Below are 22,314 nucleotides of genomic sequence, written 5' to 3'. Positions count from 1 at the left end.
TGTAGTCTCCATTGATGCAAGCTCTTGCCCACTTCATTGGCAATGAGTTATTCATGGATAGACTCTCTCTATGAGCTTGTGGGTTTGTGAATGTTACATTCTATGCTTGTTTAAGCTTGTGGGTTAGTAGATGCACGCTTATGGGTTTGCAGGCATTAAGGAAAGCTAAGATTTAATCAATGTTTGAATGGGATTAAGAGATTGCCATGCATTGCTTGTTCTCTTGATTAGTGTAGTGGATTTAAGGGATTGAGAGATTGATTGAGGTGTTGAATGGTTAAATCGTCAAGTGGTGGTTTGTGTATGTGAGCTCTCTCTCATGGAATAAACCTTCATGCACTAATCGGGTCGAGTCCTCGGATTGACATTGTATTTCTTAACACATTTGTTGATCGGTAGTACTCTATGAGCACTATATTGCACGGTAGAGAGAATCGCTCTACAACATCACATCCATCCATCCATTCATTCCCATCTATCTGATTCACATTGAATCGGCCAATCGGCCAGTTGTTACATTTCGATCATACCATTGCTTTTGTCTCCTCTTCTCACGGCATACATCCCCATTACCACCAATAAGCGGGTCTCATCAAGATTTTCCAATTCATCAATGCGTTGAGAAAGCTCATGACTAGTCTAGTCCAATTGTTTAGCAACTCGTAGAGTAGGTACAAGAAATTCAATGGGAAGAATTGCATCTAGCCCAAAAGCAAGCTCAAATGGGGTTGTGCCCACAGATGTTTTATAGGCTGTTCTATATGCCCAAAGAATTGAGTGTAACTTCTGCTCCCAATCAGTCTTATGTCCCTCAACAATCTTTGTGAGTGCTGTGTAGAGAATCTTGTTAGTACTCTCAGCTTGACCATTGGTCTGGGGATGATATGGTGCAGAATGCTTGTGAATTACCAAAAATTCTTGAAGTAAAATCTCTATGACCTCATTCACAAAGTGCACACCTTGATCACTAACAATTTCAATAGGTAAGCCATAGAGTGTAAACACGTACTCATACAAGAACTTGGCTGTGGTTCTGGCATCATTTTTGACTATAGCCTTTGCTTCTACCCATTTGGTCAAATAGTCAATTGCGACTATAATATATTCGGCATGCGTGTGACGACCTGGAGGTTTAATGGGACCGACAAAATCAATATCCCATTTGGCAAAAGCACGTGTGCTTAACATAGGCCGCAATGGCATATTGTCCTTTGTGATGGGAGGTTTGGCCCTTTGACAATCATCACAACGTTTAACATATTCTTCGGCATCAATCTATAAGGTTGGCCACCAAAGCCGAGACCACCTAATCAACTTAGCTGTGGTATTGCCCGAAAAGTGTCCACCCCCAACACCTACATGTGCATGAGTCAAGATTTTCAAGTAGTCAACTTAACACACACATGTGCAAGTTGCCATCCTTTCCCCTCTTGTAGAGTTGGCCCTCTATCAGCATATAGTTGGCTGCTTCAACATCAATAGCACGCTTTCAATATTTAGGAATTGTTTGATCAGTATGACCATGCTGAAGATAGTCCACAATATACTTCAACTTGGTGTAGTTGAAATTTGGAATAATGTGACATTATGAATTGGTTGTTGAATATGACATGAAGCACAGTTACGAACAAATTTTTCAGCATCCGCATGCATGGTAGGCCACCATTACCCATCCTGAGTTATACGTTGCACACAAGTAGTAGCTGATGCATGGATTCCACCAATACCCTCATGTGCCCATTCCAAGATCTCCTCATATTGGTCAGGGTTAGGTATAAGCCGCAACACTCCATCATTACCCTGATGATATAATCTCCCTGAGATTAACTTGAATGGTCGCCATAGGTCCACATTAGGACCTGCTAGTTGTATCTGCCACTTGTCAAAATTTCTATCTACAAGAAAAAGTGTTGAATCTAACATATCATCATCCACGCCCACAAGAGCTTCTCCAGAGGTGATTCACGACAAATGATCTGCCCTTAGATGAGTTGTTCCTTTTCGGACTACCACTTCAAAATCAAACTCAAGAAGGATGACAAACCACCTCACAATCCTTCCAGTTGCACAAGGCTTATTCACCAAATATAGCAGTGCTTGATGGTCCACAAAAAATATAAATTTGTTTGCCAAAAGATAATGGCAAAACTTTTTCACTGCATATATCATGGACAAACCTTCTCTTTCTGTTGTGGTATAATTCTTCTCAGCATTGTTCAACTGTCGACTAGCATATGAGATTGGAAAATCCTTATTATGTTCTCCCGATTGAGCCAAAATACATCCAATTGCAAAGTTTGAAGCATCAATATGGACATGAAAGATTTGGTTCCAATCTGGTGCCCGTAAGATGGGTGCTGACACTAATGCTTGCTTCAACTTTTCAAAGGATTCCTTACACTCGTCAGTCCAATTAAACTTTACAAGAAGAGCATATAATGGTCTGGCTAGGACAGCGTACATGCAGATGAATCGACGATAATAGCCACAATGTCCCATGAATATTTGTACCCCTTGAGGGTTGATAGGCCGAGGTAATGAGACAATGACATCAATTCTATCCATATCTGTTGAAATCCCATTGCGAGAAACAATATGGCCCAAAATTTTTCCTTGTCTTACCATGAATTTGCACTTGTCAGGATTCAAGCATATACGATAAACTTGACACTTTTGAAACACAAGTCTGAGGTGTTCTATATGATCATCACACTCTTGTGAGTGAGCACATAAATCATCCATGAAGATCTCAAGAAATAGCCTAAGGTACTCCTTGAATACATGACTCATTAACTGCTGAAAGGTTGTAGGTGCATTTGTTAGACCAAATGGCATAACACAATAGGCAAAGATGCCATCTTCAGTAGCAAAGGCTGTCTTATGTTGATCCTTTGGATCAATTGACACTTGATTGTAATGGGAGAATCCATCCAAGAAACTATATGCCTTTTTCTCTGCAACTCGTTCCAAAACATGATCCGTGATTGGAAGTGGGTAATGATCACGTACAGTAGCTGCATTTACCTTCTTGAGGTTTACACATACTCAAAGTTTTCCATTTTTCTTGGGCACCACTACAATAGGGGAGACCCATTCAGTGTGTTCAATCTCATAGATAAATTTTACCTCTAAGGGCTTGTCTATTTCTTCTTTTATCTTTCGTGCAAAATTAAGGATGTTGCTTGGAAGGCTTTACATCCTCTCGCAATGGAATTCTATGCTGACATATGCTTGGATCAACTCCTTTGAGGTCTTTATAACTCCAAGCAAAAACATCGTGATACTCCTTTATTGTTTGAATTAATAACTTCTCCTCATCTAAGGACAAGTCTGTGGCAATCCACACATAGCGAGGCTCTTTCATGGCTTGGCGATATCAATTTTTTTTACATCTTTTGGACCATCATATGAAACCCCTGGCATGCTTGGCTTTTGTCGCATGGGCTATTGAAGAACAATCTTTTGATCTTGAAGAGTGTACTGTGTGAAGCTGGGGGGAACATTGAGACCTTGTTCTTGTCCACTTGAGTCATCACTAATTGAAGACCATGCAGTTTTGAGCTCTCTTTTGCAATCTTGCATCAGAGTTTTTTGTTCAACCGTTATCTTTGCACTTCCGACACTCTCTTTGGAATTGGTTTGAGACTTAAGTTTTGGTTTTGGTTTCTTCGTTTTTTTGTGATTTTTGCTAACAGTTTTTAGCTTTATTCCTAGTTGGAATCCATCTGATCGTTTTACTTGGTCTTTGATACTATCTTGTGCTTAGACATAGTATAGATATCCATTCTTTCCTGAGAAGTGAGGTGGTGGTCGAGAGTATTCATTCTTAAACTCCTCGACTTCTTTTTGTATTCTCTCACATCGTTCCCTCTCATCTTGTTTACGGATTCTTTTATGGCTCTTATAGCATTTACGTTTAGGTCAGCTTCGAGGGATCTTTACTTGAACCTCCCTTCCTCTCAAGAGTAGGCGTGCCTTTCCTAACTCTTCCTCGGGGATTATCACATCATCATCCAAATCAAAGTCCCATCCATCTTCCTTATCAGCATCATTAGCAGATTCGAGTGTTAAATCCTCCACTGAGACTTCCTCTACATGCAATGCTGTTGTGGATGCATCCCCATAGTACAAATCATCTAGAAGGTCACGTGGTTGTACCATTCGTATAGGAATAATGTCATATCCATCTGAGTCACAAAATTGAATTGGCTTAGGTAAAGCACATGTCGATAATGTTGCAAGGACATGACTCCATTCTAGGGGATCAATTAAGTGCTCAGGGAAGGGTTGTGGAATGTATGCCTCATCTGATACACTTTGATTACCCTTAAGTCTCTCAGTGTTGAAATCCTTACATGAGGCTCCACACATCCACAGATCTTCTCGCCTATCTGACAATGTAACTCTTGAGCCCTTAGATGAAGCAGAATCAAACTCATCTATTGGAGACCTTGTTACATCACGATATGAGTGATTCTTTAGGTTGACCCTTGTGATGACAGAATCATGTCGGAGGTACAAATAATTGTATTCCCAATCTTGACCATTGAAGATCAGCAAGATCAACCAACAGATCCATATAATAGAGCCATGGACTCATCCGTTGAGGACTAGAAAGGTCAATCAACTAGATCCATGCCTAGTTTCAAAAAACAACTCTTACTCCTTGTTCCAATATCTTCCCCGATGCATGTGTGGGTATCTTCGGCGACCGAGAGCCCGAGCATCGTATGGTCAGCACCCTCTAGGATCCTTTGTAGGTGACCTACCATTTCACTCATAGGCCGCTTCCTTGGTCCCTCATCCACCGTACCGGAAGCTCACCAGTTTAATCGAACCGAGGCTAGTTAAAACCTCGGCTGATCTTGCTTATGTGACACGTCCTCCATTGACTCTCCGTCAACTGTTGCAACTTTATCAGTTAGGTCTCCAACCATGACCTCATTCACAAGACAGTCAAAATGCTTCCCCAGCATTCTTGACATAAAACATTCATTTAAAAATAGGTCATAAATACAATTTCTATAATGAACTCTCATCTTTCCATATTGTTCCACATCTATCCTCATTACTTAATCCATATCCAATTCATATGTATTCCTATTATCATCCAATCACATCATTTTTCATCTCATCACATCTTTCCTCATTTATCCTCATCACATCTCATCCACTCGCATATCATCTACTCGCATATCATCTACCCATATTCACATCCTATCACACCTCATATCATTCATTCACATCTATCTGAATTTACATCACATCTCATCCACTCGCATATCATCTACCCATATTCACATCCCATCACACCTCATTCATTTATATCACATATCATTCATTCACATCTATCTCAATTTACATCACATCTCATCACATTCATTTCACATCTCATCTCATTCATTCTTATCCCGATTCACATCACATCACATCTCATCCATTCACATCCCATATCATTTATTTACATCTGATTCACATGACATCACATCTAATTCATGTGTATGTGAAAGAATGGATGTAGATGTGTATGTGAAAGAATGGATGTGGATGTGTATGTGGAAGAATGGATGCGGATGTGTATGTGTATGTGAAAGGATGTGATGTCGATGTGAGTGAATGGATGAGATATAATGTGATGTGAATCAGGATGTGAATGAATGAGATGTGATGTCATGTGAATCGAATGTAAATGAATGATATGGGATGTAAATGGATGAGATGTGATGTGATGGAATCGAAATAAGAATGAATGAGATGAGATGTGAAATGAATGTGATGAGATGTGATATAAATTGAGATAGATGTGAATAAATGATATGTGATGTAAATGAATGAGGTGTGATGGGATGTGAATATGGGTAGATGCGAGTAGATAAGATGGGAGTGGATAAGATGTGATGAGGATAAATGAGGAAAGATGTGATGAGATGAAAAATGATATGATTAGATGAGAATAGGAATACATATGAATTGGATATTGATTAAGTAATGAGGATTGATGTGGAACAATATGGAAAGACGAGAGTTCGTTATAGAAACTGTATTTATGACCTATTTTTAGATGACTATTTTTATGTCAAGAATGCTAGGGAAGCATTTTGACCGTCTTGTGAATGAGGTCGTGTGGAGCCCTAACTGATAACTTAGTTGCAACAGTAGCTGACGGAGAGTCAATGGAGGACGTCTCGCATAGCAAGGTCGGCCGAGGTCTTGACCAGCCTTGGTTCGATTAAAATGGTGAGCTTCCGGTATGGTGGATGAGGGACCAAGGAAGCGGCCTATGAGTGAAACGCTAGGTCACTTGCGAAGGAGCCTAGAGGGTGCTAACCATACGGTGCTTAGGCTCTCGGTCGCTGAAGATACCCACACATACGTCGAGGAAGATATTGGAACAAGGAGTAAGAGTTGTTTTCTGAAACCGGGCATGGATCTAGTTGATTGACCTTGCTGGTCCTCAACGGATGAGTCCATGGCTTTTTATATGGATCTGTTGGTTGATCTTGCTGATCTTCAACAGAGATTCCATTTTTGATATGTGAATATATTACCGGTTACTATGAGCTAGGAACTATCAAAAAGGCCCCTGATGAGTGGACAGGAGGTGAGCGTTCTGGTTGCCAATGACGCCATAGATACACCGAAGGAATGATTGGAAATAAGGACTCAACCAGAGATTTTGAGGATTATGATCAATGACACTATGGTTTCATTAAATGATTGTTTTAAAGATAGATGAATCTGTGAAAAATGTAATTTCATATTGGGTGTGTAAGTAGTGTGACTGGTGTTAAATTTGCATGAATATCCAGCTAGGGGGCTTGGGAACTCTTTTCCTTGGTACCCGGGACAAAACCTTACCAAATTCCTAATTGTTTATACTAAAATAATGACATTTTCTATTATCCTCTACAAATTGGAGAGATTGGAGTTTCTCTCTCTCTTCAATCTTCCTTGGAGTCTTCATCAACATACCAAACGAATTGATTGGTTGGGGGCCTCTACATTGATTAAAGAATCAAGCAATCTAGGAGGTAAAGTGTGGTTTATGGTCTTTTTTTTAAATCCCCAAATGTTCTCTCTTCTCAACCCCTCTCAAGCTTGAGAAGCATTCAATTGAATGGCTTTTTAATACAATTGAAGTTCTTTAATGAATTGTAGTGATAAAAAACATAAATTTACATTTCTGCTTACATTAAATGTTTTTTTAAAAGCATGTCTCTCTCTCCCCCAAAGAATGGTCATTCCTGTGACCTATTCTATATTCAAATGAAGCTTCTCAATGAAACAATTCTCTAATCTAAAAGTAATTTCTATGCTTGTCAAATTGAGGCCAAATAAGTGGCTTTTTAATGCTTTTATGCTAATGCTTTTATGCTATTTAATTCATGGAAAAATTAGGAATCAAGTCCATAATTGGATATTGATCCAATTAATGGTTATTCTATCATATGATATTACTAAACTTTATGTTTTCAAAATGATTGAGAATTATCAGTAATAGCAGCGAAGCTATGGCAAAATTTCTGAAAAATTAACACATAAATCATTTTCATTCATAATATGAAAAGAAGACTTCCTACCATCTTCAAGGATTAATCATCCTAGATTAATTTAATGATTCTGATTATAATCATGAAAATTTTGATTTTTATGTTTAGGCATAAATAGTTAATTAGGAAAAAGAGGAATTTCTAGTAATTCATTTTTATATTAAAAGAGTAATCCCCATGACAATGGAAATCCATGTATTCCAATGAAGTAAGTAAGAGAAAAATTGGGATGCTAAAACAATGTGTATTTTATTTAAAAATTAAAGAAGGATTTTAGTTAAATTTATCTTTTTGCATAGATAAATTGAAATGGTAAAAGAGGAATTCCTATGACATTTGGAATTCCATCATTTAGATGGGAAAAGAAAATTCCTAGCATATTGAAATTAATGATTATTTAATTTAAATTCAAAGATAAATTTTAGATAAATTTATTTTATCTATGATAAATATTTAAATGATAAAGAGGAATTCCTATGACATTTGGAATTCCATCATTTAGATGGGAAAAGAGAAATTCCTAGCATATTGAAATTAATGGGTATTTTATTTAAATTCAAAGAAGAATTTTAAATAAATTTATTTTACCTATGATAAATATTTAAATGGCAAAAGAGGAATTCCTATGACATTTGGAACTCCATCATTTAGATGGGAAAAGAGAAATTCCTAGCATATTGAAATTAATGGATACTTTATTTAAATTCAAAGATGAATTTTTGATAAATTTATTTTATCTATGAGAAATATTTAAGTGGTAAAAGAGGAATTCCTATGACATTTGGATTTCCATCATTTAGATGGGAAAAGAGAAATTCTAGCATATTGAATTAATGGGTATTTTATTATGAGAAATATTCATGATAAAAGAGAAATTCCCATGACATTGGAATGCAAATAATTAATTGTAAAAAAAAGAGGAATTCCCATGGTATTCGAGATCCAAGAAATTAAATGGAAAGAAGAAGAATTTTTAGTATAATTCAATTTATGATTATTGATCAAAAGTGCAAATATAGGTAGAATTGATTTCTGTAAATCCCATGAATTCTTTTATTCAAAAGAGGAATATTGAATATGATTCAATTGAGGAATTGATAAGGAATATAGAAATAGTCGTTCGAGAAAAGGAACCTTTAATTAGGCCAAGCAATTGGTAGAAATTTAGAAAAAGTCCCATTATCGATATCAAACTAGTAAAAGCTACTAAATGGGAATAGCATGTGAAATGGATGTGGATATGTATGTGAAAGAATGGATGTGAATGTGTATGTGGAAGAATGAATGTAAATTTGTATGTGAAGGAATGGATGTGGATGTGTATGTGGAAGAATAGATGTGTATGTGTATGTGAAAGAATGGATGTGTATGTGTATGTGAAGGAATGGATGTGGGTGTGTATGTGAAAGAATGGATATGGATGTGTATGTGGAAGAATGGATGTGGATGTGTGTGTGGAAGAATAGATGTGGATGTATATGTGAAAGAATGGATGTGGATATGTATGTGGAAGCATGGATGTAGATGTGTATGTGGAAGAATGGATGTGGATGTGTATGTGGAAGAATGGATGTGGATGTGTATGTGAAAGGATCTGATGTCGATGTGAGTGAATGGATGAGATGTAATGTGATGTGAATCAGGATGTGAATGAATGAGATGTGATATCATGTGAATTGGATGTAAATGAATGATATGGGATGTGAATGGATGAGATGTGATGTGATGTGAATCGGGATAAGAATGAATGAGATGAGCTGTGAAATGAATGTGATGTAAATTGAGATAGATGTGAATGAATGATATGTGATGTAAATGAATGAGATGTGATGGGATGTGAATATGGGTAGATGTGAGTGGATGAGATGTGATGAGGATAAATGAGGAAAGATGTGATGAGATGAAAAATGAAGTGATTGGATGAGAATAGGAATACTTATGAATTGGATATGGATTAAGTAATGAGGATTGATGTGGAACAATATGGAAAGACCAGAGTTCGTTATAGAAACTATATTTATGACCTGTTTTTAAATGATTGTTTTATGTCAAGAATGCTCGGGAAGCATTTTGACCATCTTTGAATGAGGTCGTGGAGACCTAACTGATAAAGTTACAACAGGTGATGGAGAGTCAATGGAGGGCTTCTCGCGTAGCAAGGCGGACGAGGTCTTGACCAGCCTCGGTTTGATTAAAATGGTGAGCTTCCGGTATGGTGGATGAGGGACCAAGGAAACAGCCTATGAGTGAAGCACTAGGTCACCTCCGAAGGATCCTAGAGGGTGCTGACCATACGGTGCTCGCGCTCTGGGTCACCAAGGATACCCACACGTGCGTCGGGGAAGATATTGGAACAAGGAGTAAGAGTTGTTTTATGAAACCGGGCATGGATCTAGTTGATTGACCTTGATGGTCCTCAACAGATGAGTCCATGGCTCTTTTATATGGATCTGTTGGTTGATCTTGCTGATCTTCAACAGAGATTCCATGTTTGATATGTGAATATATTGCCAGTTACTTTTGAGCTAGGAACTATTGAAACGGCCCCTGAGTGGATAGGTGGTGAGCGTTCTGGTTGCCAATGATGCCATAGATACACCGATGAAGGAATGATTGGAAATAAGGATTCAACCGAAGATTTTGAGGATTATGATCAGTGACACTATGGTTTCATTAAATGATTGTTTTAAAGATAGCTAAATCTGTGAAAAAGGCAATTTCATATTGGGTGTGTAAGTGGTGTGACTGGCATTAAATTTGCATGAATATCCAGCTAGGGGGCCTGGGAACTCTTTTCCGTGGTACTCGGGATAAAACCTAACCAAATTCTTGATTCGATCCCACCACTACAGTGGTTGGGTGGTTGGCTAACCCATGGGACTGGCTGGACTGATGGATCCGTAAAATGAGACTCAATTTTGTTATAGTACAATAGATGAAGTAAATCCCGGATAGTAATTGTTCTATGGAAAAAGAATCAATGACTGTGCCTCTCGTTGGGTAGAAAAGCATTGGTTTTTATGATCTAAGTGCAAGCTTCTTCCTTGATCTGACCAAGTGACTCATAGGTTCGGTCGGATCAGTTTGGTCAGTAATGACCCTGACTACGTTAGAGTACAAATATCCTAGAGGAGTCGCTTGTGCTTTCCGATAGGGGGAAGTTTTTCCGAGTATGGTTATTGAAGAACCAAGGGATTAGTCTCTTGTCTGGATATCCGTGGGGGCAAGGCCCCAAGTGAGGGATCCTGCCCCACGAAAGAAGTGCTACTTCTGTTGCTAGCACTCCCGAATCTATTGTGTGGAGGGGGCAGGGATCTTTCATACTGATTCAAGAAATACTCCTTGTATTCAAAAGAAAATCAAACTGAAAACTTGCTTAGAAACCTTGTTTTCTTAAAGGACTGTCTTATGCCAGAATGCTGGAGGGAGCATTCGGTATATGTTTTTCTAAGGGAAGTTCAGTTGCAACAGCTGGTGGCGGGGAGTATTCAAAGGACGGCTCACGCGGCAAAGCCTACCCAAGTCTTGAAAAATGGTGCGATTCCAGTACGATGGGCGAGGGCCGACGAAGAAATGCCTAAGTGAAGTGCCAGGACACCTAAGGAGGATCCTGGAGGGTTCTGACCAAGAGATGCTCGGGCTCGTGGTGCCTATGACACTGATGCGTATGTCATGGAAGATATGTATGATGGACGAAATGATTATTGTAATCTGTTACTGGATCTCGTGTTGCTGATTGGTTGGTCTCAACGGAGAGTCCAGAGTGATACTATTTTTTTGAGAAACGAGGGACTAGATGGAATTTTTGAGTTATGACATCTGTAACCAATAACTGTTTGTTGTCAATGGATTATTTTATATGTTGAAGTTTTAAAGAGGAGTGTGTACGTATCTATATTCGAAAGAAAAAGTTAAGAAAGGCATTCAATTATGGGTGGGTGAGTAATTGTTTGGTTCTACCGATTCTAGTGGTTGGGTGGTGGCTAACCCATGGGACCGCGGATGGGGTTAGGCTGGAATCAGTGGATTTTTAATAATTAAATTGAAATAATAGGAATACGCTTAGAATTCGAGTAGTTAAATAAAAACCTGAAGAATTTCTCAAATGAGGAGAACAATGGCTGTGATACCTGACTTTGGTTAGGAAAAAGGCGTTAATTTCCTCAAATGATTAGATCAACGGCTGTGCTTGATTTCGGTTAGGAAAAAAGTGCTGATTTCTTCAAACTAAGTCAGTGATAGTTTTCCTTCTATCCGATTTAATCAGGTGAAAAATAGTTTAATCTCTTGACCCCGTTAGAAAATTCATTAAGAAAACCAAAAAGGTGGAATCGTCCCCATTTTTCGAGCAAGGAAAATTTTCCCAGTTTCGATTTCGGAATGACCATCAGATTAGTCTCGTGTCCGGACATTTGAGGGTGAGGCCCCGAGTGGAAAACCTTGCCCCGCATAAAAGGAAGCTGCTCTAGCAGCCGGGAATCTGGTGCATGGAGGGGACAGAGGGGTCTCACACCTAGTATCAGAGCGCTATTGTAAACTTACAAAATAGCAGCAGAAATTGCCTAAAATTTAAAGTAAATCTAGGAAATAATGTTTTCACTTGTTAAGATTATGTTTGAAATGAACTTCATAAATTGAACTAGATTTTTAGATAGATACCCTAAGTCTGTCTAGCATTCTTGGACTCTCCGAGAGTCAGGATATGATTGCCTTTGCCTTCAAAAATCTCATCAACTCTGATACAACCCGAGGAAGCAAAGTGAGACTCGCTCGTCACTTTGAGGATCTATACTTTCGTGATCCAATAGAGCGACGTCAGCATATGTGGTTCTCTGGAGGGCAAAGTATTCGCGTCAATACCAATCAACGACAGAGACTCAAACAGAATATCTCGCTAGCCATGATCTTGATAAGGCTAGGAGTTGTTCATTATGTACAACTCTATAATCTCTCACCCCATAATTTTAGAATTTCTTGCCGTATTTTTAAACTTCTTAGCCGCTTTATTCCTAGGAAAAGAATTACAGTACCATTATCAGTGATGAATCGTGTATATCATAGCATGTCTCCATCGCAGTATCACCTTTTTATGTGTACGCGATTGAGGCCGTGACTTTTGGAGCCAAGACGCTCTATATGTATATCAAAAACCTTTGATAATAAATGATGTTTTGCAAAAGATTCCAAATTGTTTTCATGGTTATGAATATTGGTTTATCAGAGTGAATCTTGTTTTCAAGAATTATGATGGAATATTTAATTGTTTGAGAAATAAATCTCAAAAATTAAATAGTCATAAATCTGATGACAAAGTTAAGTTGACAAAAATATCGTTCTGTCAGAATCATGAGGCGCGCGGCCCGTGGGGCAGGCAACCGGATCCTCTTACCGATGAGATGAAGAGTTAGATTCGAATGTTCATAAAGCCCTGCACCGATCCCAACCTGGTCCCTTCAAGGGTGAAGGGGAACAGTTAGGAGAAGTAGTGGAAAAATGGATCAAGGCAATGGAAGAGTATTTTGATGTAACCGGTTAAACGAGAAGAGCAAGATGGCTCTCGCCAGATTGAAAATTGTGGAAACGGCCAAGGTCGCATGGAGGAACCATTGCGAGACAAACCCTCTCAGTCAAAATACCCAGACCTGGTCAGATCTTAAAGCTTACCTCAGCAGGAAGAGGTTTTGCCCTCCAGGCTTCCTAGAAACCAAAATGAATGAGTTCTTGGAACTGAAGCAAGATAACCAGACGATTGAAGAATACCATCACGTATTTGCTCTTCTCCTCAAATATTCTTCACTTTTGGATGAAGAGCAGCTGATGGCCAGATTCATTCGAGGGTTGAATGAGCCATTGGACACTTTAGTTAAAAATGCCAAACCAGTCTCAATGGCAAAAGCTATCAAAATGGCAAAGGACTTTTCCAAAGCATTTGTTGTTAAGGTCCCGCCAAAGCCTGCATCCTCAAACTTTCCACCCCCAAAGAGGCAGAAAGGCCCTAATTAGAATCAAGATGCTAGGAAATTCAGAAGTGAAGGAAGACCCTTCCCTCATAACACTTTCTCAAGAGCCCCACCTCTTTCAAGGATTTAGAGGGATGAGCTTAGAAGTGAGAACAGGTGTTTTTGGTGTCAGGGTTTTGGTCACTAGCTTAAAGAATGCCCAACTCTTGCCATGTCAAGAGGACGGGGAAGTCAAGGACCCAGAGTGCAGAGACCAGCCCCTTCGTTTCAGTCAAATCAGGGTCCCCCGTCTCACCAAAATCAGGGCCAGGGAGGACTCCAGCTCAACCATCTGCCTCTATTCAGAGCAATCTCAGAACTCCCTCCCAAAACTAGGGTAACCAAAGAGAAAGACATTCGCCCCAATCTAGAGCAGCCATAGTAGTTACGATAGCAGAAGTAGTGGAAGAGGAAAGAGGTTAGATTTATGCCACGATTGAAAACCAAGGGCCAAATCGTCAATTCTCTGTCATCCATGCTCCAGCTGAGTATAAGGGTAAGCCATTTAAGCTTTTGATTGATTCAGGTAGTACTCATTCATTTATTTCCCCAGGATGCTTGCGTAAGCTAGTCTCTTAGAACAGAAATCAGGGAAACCTATGCAAGTTGAATTGGCCAGTGGGAAGATTCTTTTCACTCACCATGAGACAGATCGTATCCAATTTAATCTAGATGGGAATGTAACTGACTACCAGTTCAGAGTCTTACCTTTGGGAGTTTTCGACGGAATCCTTGGAGTGGATTGGATCCACAAAAATCAAGCCAATATTCACTGTCACAATGGAACTATTTCCTTCCGTGACCTTCACGGGAACAAAGTTCAAGGAACTGAAATTTTCGGATCCCCAGATCTACAATTAGTAAAAGCTTCTAGGTTACTAAAAGGACTTAGAAAGAAGCAGCTCATTTATGTTGTCAAAATGAATCCGGTAGACACAAATTTGAAGGCTAAAGAACAAGAATGGTTAAGTGAGTATCGACGGAAGTATCGCGTGAGATTACTTGGTCCCCTAAGGCGTGGCGCCTCAGTTTCATGCGAAGTGGTACTTATGAATCGATAAGAGTCTTATCTGAATTCAATAATTTGTATAATCTAATCCTCCTTTACCAAAATCAGAATCAAATACCCCAACGGGATTTCGAATTGAATAAGACCTAATTTGGATTGATTGCGGTTCGGTGAGGTATGCCGGTAGATTCTGCATCTTCTAGCGTTGATACCTTTTTTCGTTTTCGAGAAACAATCCTTTTTAGTATTATAAGAGAGATACGGAGCTAAACATGTCTGGGAATATGGGAGAACGTCCTTTCCCCGACATTATTATTGGTTCATTCACAGCATTACTATACCCTCCCCATTTATTACAGGTTGGTGATTTATTCCCAGCAGAGCTAACTAAGTTGCCTCTGATTCAGGAAGTAGATCATGAGATAGAATTGACCCCCGAAGCTCAGCCATTAGCCAAGCGCACGTTCAAAATGCCAATCCATGAAGCCATTGAACTCAAGGAATAGCTTAGGAAGCTGTTAGAACAAGGGTTTGTAAGACCTAGTTTTTCACCTTGGGAAGCACGAGTTCTTTTTCAGAAAAAGGATGGAACGTTAAGACTTTGTGTGGATTAGAGAGGTCTCAATCAGTTCACAGTTAAGAATAAGTATCCTATCCCCAAAATTGATGAGCTTCTAGACAGGCTAAATGGAGCCAAGATCTTCACAAAGATACATCTCAAATCATGGTATTACCAGATCAGGATTAATGGTCAAGATATCTCGAAGACAGCCATCACTCGTCGCTATGGGCACTATTAATTTACTGTCATACCATTTGGATTGACAAATGTCCTAGCTACATTCAATTGCCTAATACAGGACATTCTCATAGAATACTTGGATGATTTTGTTCTTGTTTTCTTTGATAATATTCTGATTTACTCAAAGAATGTAGCTGACCATGAAGCTCACGTCCGTAAAGTTCTTGAGATTCTAAGGAAGCACCAACTCTTTGCAAAAAAGAGCAAATGCACTTTCTATGTCGACCATGTTGAATACTTGGGCTTTCTGGTATCCAAAGATAGAATTTCTCTAGATTCTGCAAAAGTCCAAGCAGTCATAGATTGGCCTAAACCAAAGACAATGAAAGAAGTCAGGGGATTCTGGGGATTAACTGGTTGGTATAGAATTTTTATACCTAAGTATGCTCTCATAGCTTCCCCCCTAACTAATCTTCTCAAGAAGAATACCCCGTTTCAATGGTCTGCCAGGTGTCAGAGCGCTTTTGTGATAAGCTGAAGACCACCTTAGTAACCAATCCCGTTCTGAAGTTGCCAAATTTCTCTCTACCCTTTGAGGTAGTAACGGATGCGAGTGGTTTTGCCCTGGGAGGTGCACTCATGCAGGAAGGTCATGCACTGGCCTATGAATCCCAAAAACTTAGAATGCATGAGAAAAATTATGTTATCCATGACCTGGAGCTACTTTACGTATTCTATGCCCTGAAGTTGTGGAGACATTACCTACTAGGAAAAAGATTCACTTTGATGACAGATCATCAGAGCTTAAAGTGGATCTTCACTCAAAAGGATCTCAACATGCGCCAAAGAAGGTGGATGCAGAGCCTACAAGAATTTGATTTTGAAATCAAGTACTGCCCAGGCAAAGAAAATGTGGTAGCAGATGCCCTCAACAGAAAAGCCTCCTTGCTTTGCAATCACAGTGTTGAATCCATTGATTAATGAAGCAAGAGAGAAGATCATGCAGGATAGATTCCTTGGCCCTATTGCTACCCTACTTGTAGGAAAGAAAAACTCCTCAAGAGTTGAACCGAGTTCAAACCGAGTTCAAGGGGGTACAGTCTAGATGAGGGAATTATGTATTATAATAGCAAGCTATGCATTCCCAATGATGAGGGAACTAAGGGTCAAATTCTGAATGAAGCCCATGAAAGCCTTATAGCAGGACATCTAGGTTTCATCAAGACCTACATGTCTGTAAAGAAAAGCTTCTTTTGGCCTGGACTAAAAAAGGATGTACTTAATCATGTATGTCAATGCTTGATATGTCAGAAAGTCAAAGCCGAGAGAGTAAAAATGCCTGGGAAGTTACATCCATTAGACATCCCCCAGATGAAGTGGGAATGTATCAGTATGGATTTTATTACTAGACTACCTTCAGTGCAATCAAGTTACAACTCCATCTTCGTGGTAGTTAACAGACTAACCAAAGTTGCCCATCTGATTCCAGTAAACGAAACCTACATTGCAGATGTGGCCAGAGTGTTCCTCAAGGAAATCTTCAGATTGCATTCCCTACCCAAGAGAATAGTAAGTGATCGAGATCCCAAATTCACATCAAGATTTTGGACTACATTCTTGGAAACAATAGGAACTTTCTAGGATCTCAGCACAGTAGCTTACCACCCCGAGACCGATGGTCAAACAGAAAGGGTGAACCAAGTAATCGAAGATATACTTCGGTCATGCTATGGCACGGAACCCAAGAAGTGGCTAAGCTATCTACACCTAGTCGAATTCTCCTACAATGCTTCTTATCACTGAAGTATCGAGATGAGCCCTTTCAAAGCTCTGTATGGACAAGACTGCCTAACACCATTAACTTGGTCCAACCCATTGATTAGGGTCAAGATGTCCAGACAGATGCTTGATGATATGGAGCAGCAGATGCAGTCAATCCGCAAGGATATAAAAGCTACCCAGGATAGATAGAAGCAATATGCAGATAAGAAGAGGTCAGGCTGAAAATTCAAAGAAGCAGGTAAGGTCTTTATTCGAGTATGCCCCAAAAGAAGTTCTCTATCTCTTGGGAAGTACAAGAAGTTATCCCTCAGATACTATGGGCCATATCTGATTACAAAGAAAGTAGGTGACTTAGTTTATGAACTTCTTCTGCCTCCTCATCTCAAAGTACATAATGTATTTCATGTCAGCCTACTTAAGAAGTATGTAACGAGCCAAAATCATGTGCTTAATGATAAACTCTTAACTTCTTCAACCCAAGGGCAGATGCAACTCCAACCTGAAGAAATCCTTGATGTTCGAGAGAAGGTTCTCAGGAACAGAATTCTGAGAGAATTATTAGTCAAATGAAAGCTCTATCCTTTTGAAGATGCCACCTGGGATAAAGAAGACGAACTGATGCGGGATTACTCCCAGTTTGCGAGATGAGGACATCTTGCGTTTTTCAAGTGGGAGAGGATGTAAGATTCCTCCCCAGCCCCTCAATATGTGTTTCTACCTCTTTTGGCCTAGAGAGAGAAAATGTTATAGAGAGAGATAATTCAGTTTTTAGATATCTTTGGATGGAAAAATATCCCTTCTTATTAAAATAAATTTCCCCAAAACATAAGTTTAAAAAGAAATTCCTAAGGTGCATTACAAATAAATTATAATGTACACAAAAGACCTTAGCCTAAGGGCCCCTGTTTTCAAAAAATTTTGGATTAAGGTCCAAACAAAGGTTTGACAGGCCAATGAGATTAATCCAAATGTAGGGAGGAGATAAATTGAAGAATAAAAGAAAAACCCCCCGAAAAATGAGTAAATGCTCACATAAGATGAAGAGTGGACTAAGGACCAAAGAAAAGAATTAAAATTTTGAATTTTGACACCTCAGTGTGGGGATCTCCCCTCATGAAGTAGGCCCCTTTTTCTCATCATTGCTCCTAATTTTTAATCAATAAAATGAGATATTTTCATCTCTCCTATTTCAAATCTAGATCCAAAAAGTAAGCCGAACTGACCCAAAAATAGCCAAAAATTAACCAAACTGATCTGAAAAATTCTAGAATCAGTTTTCTTAGTTAGAGGCTCACTTTTTCCTATAAATAGATGCCTCCCCCTTTTGTAAAAGCTTAATGGTGTTTATGCACTGTTACTCTACTCCTGTTCTCCTAGCCATCTACACTAAATTTTTTAATAATTCAATTGCTTTTTGGCCTAATCCTCTCCAAAGTTAATTGGTGGCCACTATTGCTTCAAACAAGAGTAGAACCCTCAATCCCTCAAGCCAAAGGAGAGCTTACAAGCTCCATGTAAGCTAATTTTCTTACTTTGTTTATGAATTTTAATGTTAGGAAAAAAGTGTTGATTTCCTCAAATGATTAGATCAACGGCTGTGCCTGATTTTGGTTAGGAATTAGGTAGCGCCCGGGAGCTCCTGGTGCATGGCTCCTAGTGCGTGTCGATAGTTATCGGCATGCCTATGTAGCACCCAACATACATTGGATGCTCCCAATGCATGTCAATAGTTATTGGCATGTATTAGAAGCTACCAGCATGCCTAGGTAGCACTGGCATGCCTTGGGTGCTCCCAATGCATGCCGGCATACATTGGAAGCTACCATCATGCCTAGGTAGCACCCGGCATGCATTGGGTGCTCTCGGTGCATGTTGGTAATTACCGGCATGGATTGGAAGCTACCGGCATGCCTATGTAGCACCTGGCATGCATTGGGTTCTCTTGATGCATGCCGGTGCTTATCGGCACGCATTGGAAGCTACCAGTATGCCTAGGTAACACCCGACATACATTGGGAGCTTCCAGTGCATCCCGGTAGCTACCGGCATTCTTAAGTAGCACCTAGCATGCATTGGAAGCTCCTAGTGCATGCCAATAGCTAGGGAATACTTAGGTAGCACCTAGCATGCATTGGAAGCTCCGGGTGCATGTCGGAGTTACTTAGGTAGAACTAGATATGCATTGGGAGCTCCTGGTGTATATCGATAGCTACTGGCATACTTAGGTAGCACTCGGTATGCATTGGGAGTTCTCGATGTATGTCAGTAGTTACTGGCATGCATTAGAAGCACCCAGCATACCTAGGTAACACTCGACATGCATTGGATGCTCCTGGTGTATGTTGCTAGATATCGGCATCCATTGGAAGCTACCAGCATGCCTAGGTAGCACCCCGCATGCTTTGGGTGCTCCCAGTGCATGTTGGTAGTTATCGGCATGCATTGGATGCTACCACCATGCACCCGAGATACATTGGGAGACCTCGATGTATGCCAGCCTCTCAATGAGGAAAAAAAGCGTTGGTCTCTATGATCCAAGTGTAATCTTTTCCTTGATCTGACTATGGGACTTACGGGTTTGGTCAGATCAGTTCAGTTAATTAAGGCTTTTGACTACTTAGAGAAAAGTTATCCTGGAGGAATTACCCCCGTGCTTTCCGGGCAAGGGAAGTTTTTTCGAGTTCGGAAGAACTGATGGATTAGTCTCTTTTCTAGATATCCGTGGGGCGAGGCCACAAGTGTGGGACCCTGCCCTGCGCAAGAAGTGTTACTCCCGCTGCTAGCACCCCAGAATTCGTTGCAAAGTGGAGTCAGGGATCTTACATTTAGAAAATAGCTTCTTTTTACAGTTGTATCATTTTTTTTCTAGACTGAAGATCGAAATAATAAACATTATCTCTATTTTGGCATGTTTTTTGAAAACTTATTGTTAGATTTTTAATTATAATCTCAAAAAGTAAGCAAAACGAAGTCCTTTTTTTCATGTCAATTTTTGTAAGAAACGTGTAAAGTGTCCAAAATATTATCTTTTTTTGGTAATGTTGTACGCATGCGTAGACGTACCACTTTTTAAAAAGAGGTTTAAAAAACTGAACTTTTTTTATGGAATCTTTGAAAGATGCCATGTTTCTCGTTTTCAGAAAATATTACCTATTTTGTTCGCAACAATGTTACAAATCTTATACGTGCCAAAAAGCTCACAGATCGTAAGATGAGCAAGAATTGGAAATTGGTAGGTAACGTATAGGAGGCCAACCATGTTTTTTGGATTCCCTACACAAATTATATGTACATACTACAAAGTTATTTGCTTTGGATTCCCTACCCAAATTATGTGTACAAAGTTGTTTGCTTGCTCATTATGCAAGCATGTAGTGAATGTATCTCCACTACCCATTTCACAATCTAGATGATCTTTTTCCACTAGCTATTGCACTCAACTGTGTAAATGCACATCAGAGACTTCAATAATTGGTGGTAGGTATTAGCAAAGTATGATAGCGTATGACCTTGCCCATGATCGAGTGTTTATTTCTTAAGGTTTTCTAGAGGGATTTTAGCTTGCCAAAACAGAAGGGGGTGAAGAATGTAACCTTGCTAAAGAAGGGCATGTAAATCAAAAAAATTGCCCAATGGGATAACTGAAACAGACCTTCCCAAAAAGGGCCCTGTATGCCCAACAGGAGCTCATGTTTGCAAACAAATTTTGAGGACCCATTAGCATAATTAGAAGAAATTGGCACAAACTTAGCTGATGCAGTAATCCGATGGATCATATTAAGTAGATCATGAAGCTTTCTGGATCTTGTGATTAGTGATGGTTGGGTAATTAGGGTGAGGCTTTGCAAGGACTAGAGCCTCAAGGTTTGAAGAATCATGAACAGCATACTCATAAGAGCCCCTAGAGTAGGACTAGCTTCTTTTTCAGAGCTGAACTGAGTACACTCTTCGCCCACTTCCATAAGTCTCGAAGCTCTGTACTCTGATTTATAAGTTTCCTGCATCAGTCATGACACTGTGGTTTCCAAGCGAAGTAATTAAACTGAGGCGGTCTGATTCAGAACCCAAATGGCTCTCATTAGCAGTGCTACTTATTAGTAACCTTGTGTTAGCGAAACCGCCCTCCGCCCTCATTAGTGCCCACTAATCTTCCATTACCCGCGAGTGCGGTAGTGCCCATTAATGCTGCATGGTTAGTGAGCTGGTGAACCTCCGAATTCGCATGAATTTTGCTGAAGTGCAAAGCTCTCTGACCTTGCATGGCGAGGGTGATTGGCCGCTTCAGGGCTCACTAATCTTGCATGATTAGTGAAATTGGCCTCTGGCGCAGAGCTCGCTAGGATAGAAAATCGAATATTGGGTCAAGATACTGAGGTTCCTCTGTACGATTAGGAGAGATGATTAGGGTTAGGCTATGGCTTCGTTCGCTGGATGAATCCAAGGCGAAGCCGGTACTGGCAACAGCTTCAGTGGTGGCGTTTTGCGATTAACGATTGGAAGATAGACTATAATCAGCAAGTAGGTAGTCATTACAAGAGATGCTTTTTCATGCCATGCTTTCCCAATTCGAACCGCTTTGCAAGCTCGGAGTCGCTGCATACCGGCGGATCAGTAGATGGGTAATGATGGACAAGAGGGTGAGCATCATAATGGCCATTACTAAGGGTATACTGCTTGAATTGTAGCTACTATCCCCGTCGAGCATCCTTGTCGAAGTATCGCAAGTCATCATCATTAGCATGCTAATCCAAAACATTTAAGAAAATCCTCACAATACTTTTGCGGATTAAATAAATAGTTAGACAAAATTAATCACAGCTTAAGCCTGGTGAGATGATATCACTAGAGAGGGAGGGTTAGTGAAGCTAGACGGCCTATTAATAGTTCTGTTGAGATTATATCAAAGAGGGGAGGTTAGTGAAGCTAGTCTATGGCCTGTTAATAGATTTGGTTTTGTGAAGATATAATTAAGCTGGTGCATCAAAGGGGACGTTGACTGATGCGGCACTGGGATAAGACACATCAAAGCACGAGGTCTAGAAAGCGCTAAACGGAACAGAAAAAGTTGAGAAGCACGAGGCGTTGAGAAAGGAAGCTATGGGACTCTGCGGGAAGGGCAAATTAAGATTAGTTTACTGTTAGAAAGGGGTGGATCTAGCTGTAGAGAGAGTGCAAATCTAGAGAAAGAGCTTGGAAGATGTAAAGCTAATGCATTGTTTACTTGTTTTTGGG

This window comes from Cibotium barometz, chromosome 10 (assembly GCF_041138505.1).
Source record: "Cibotium barometz isolate CiBa-2024 chromosome 10, ASM4113850v1, whole genome shotgun sequence".
Classification (NCBI taxonomy): domain Eukaryota; kingdom Viridiplantae; phylum Streptophyta; class Polypodiopsida; order Cyatheales; family Cibotiaceae; genus Cibotium; species Cibotium barometz.
This window is presented reverse-complemented; position numbering follows the sequence as displayed.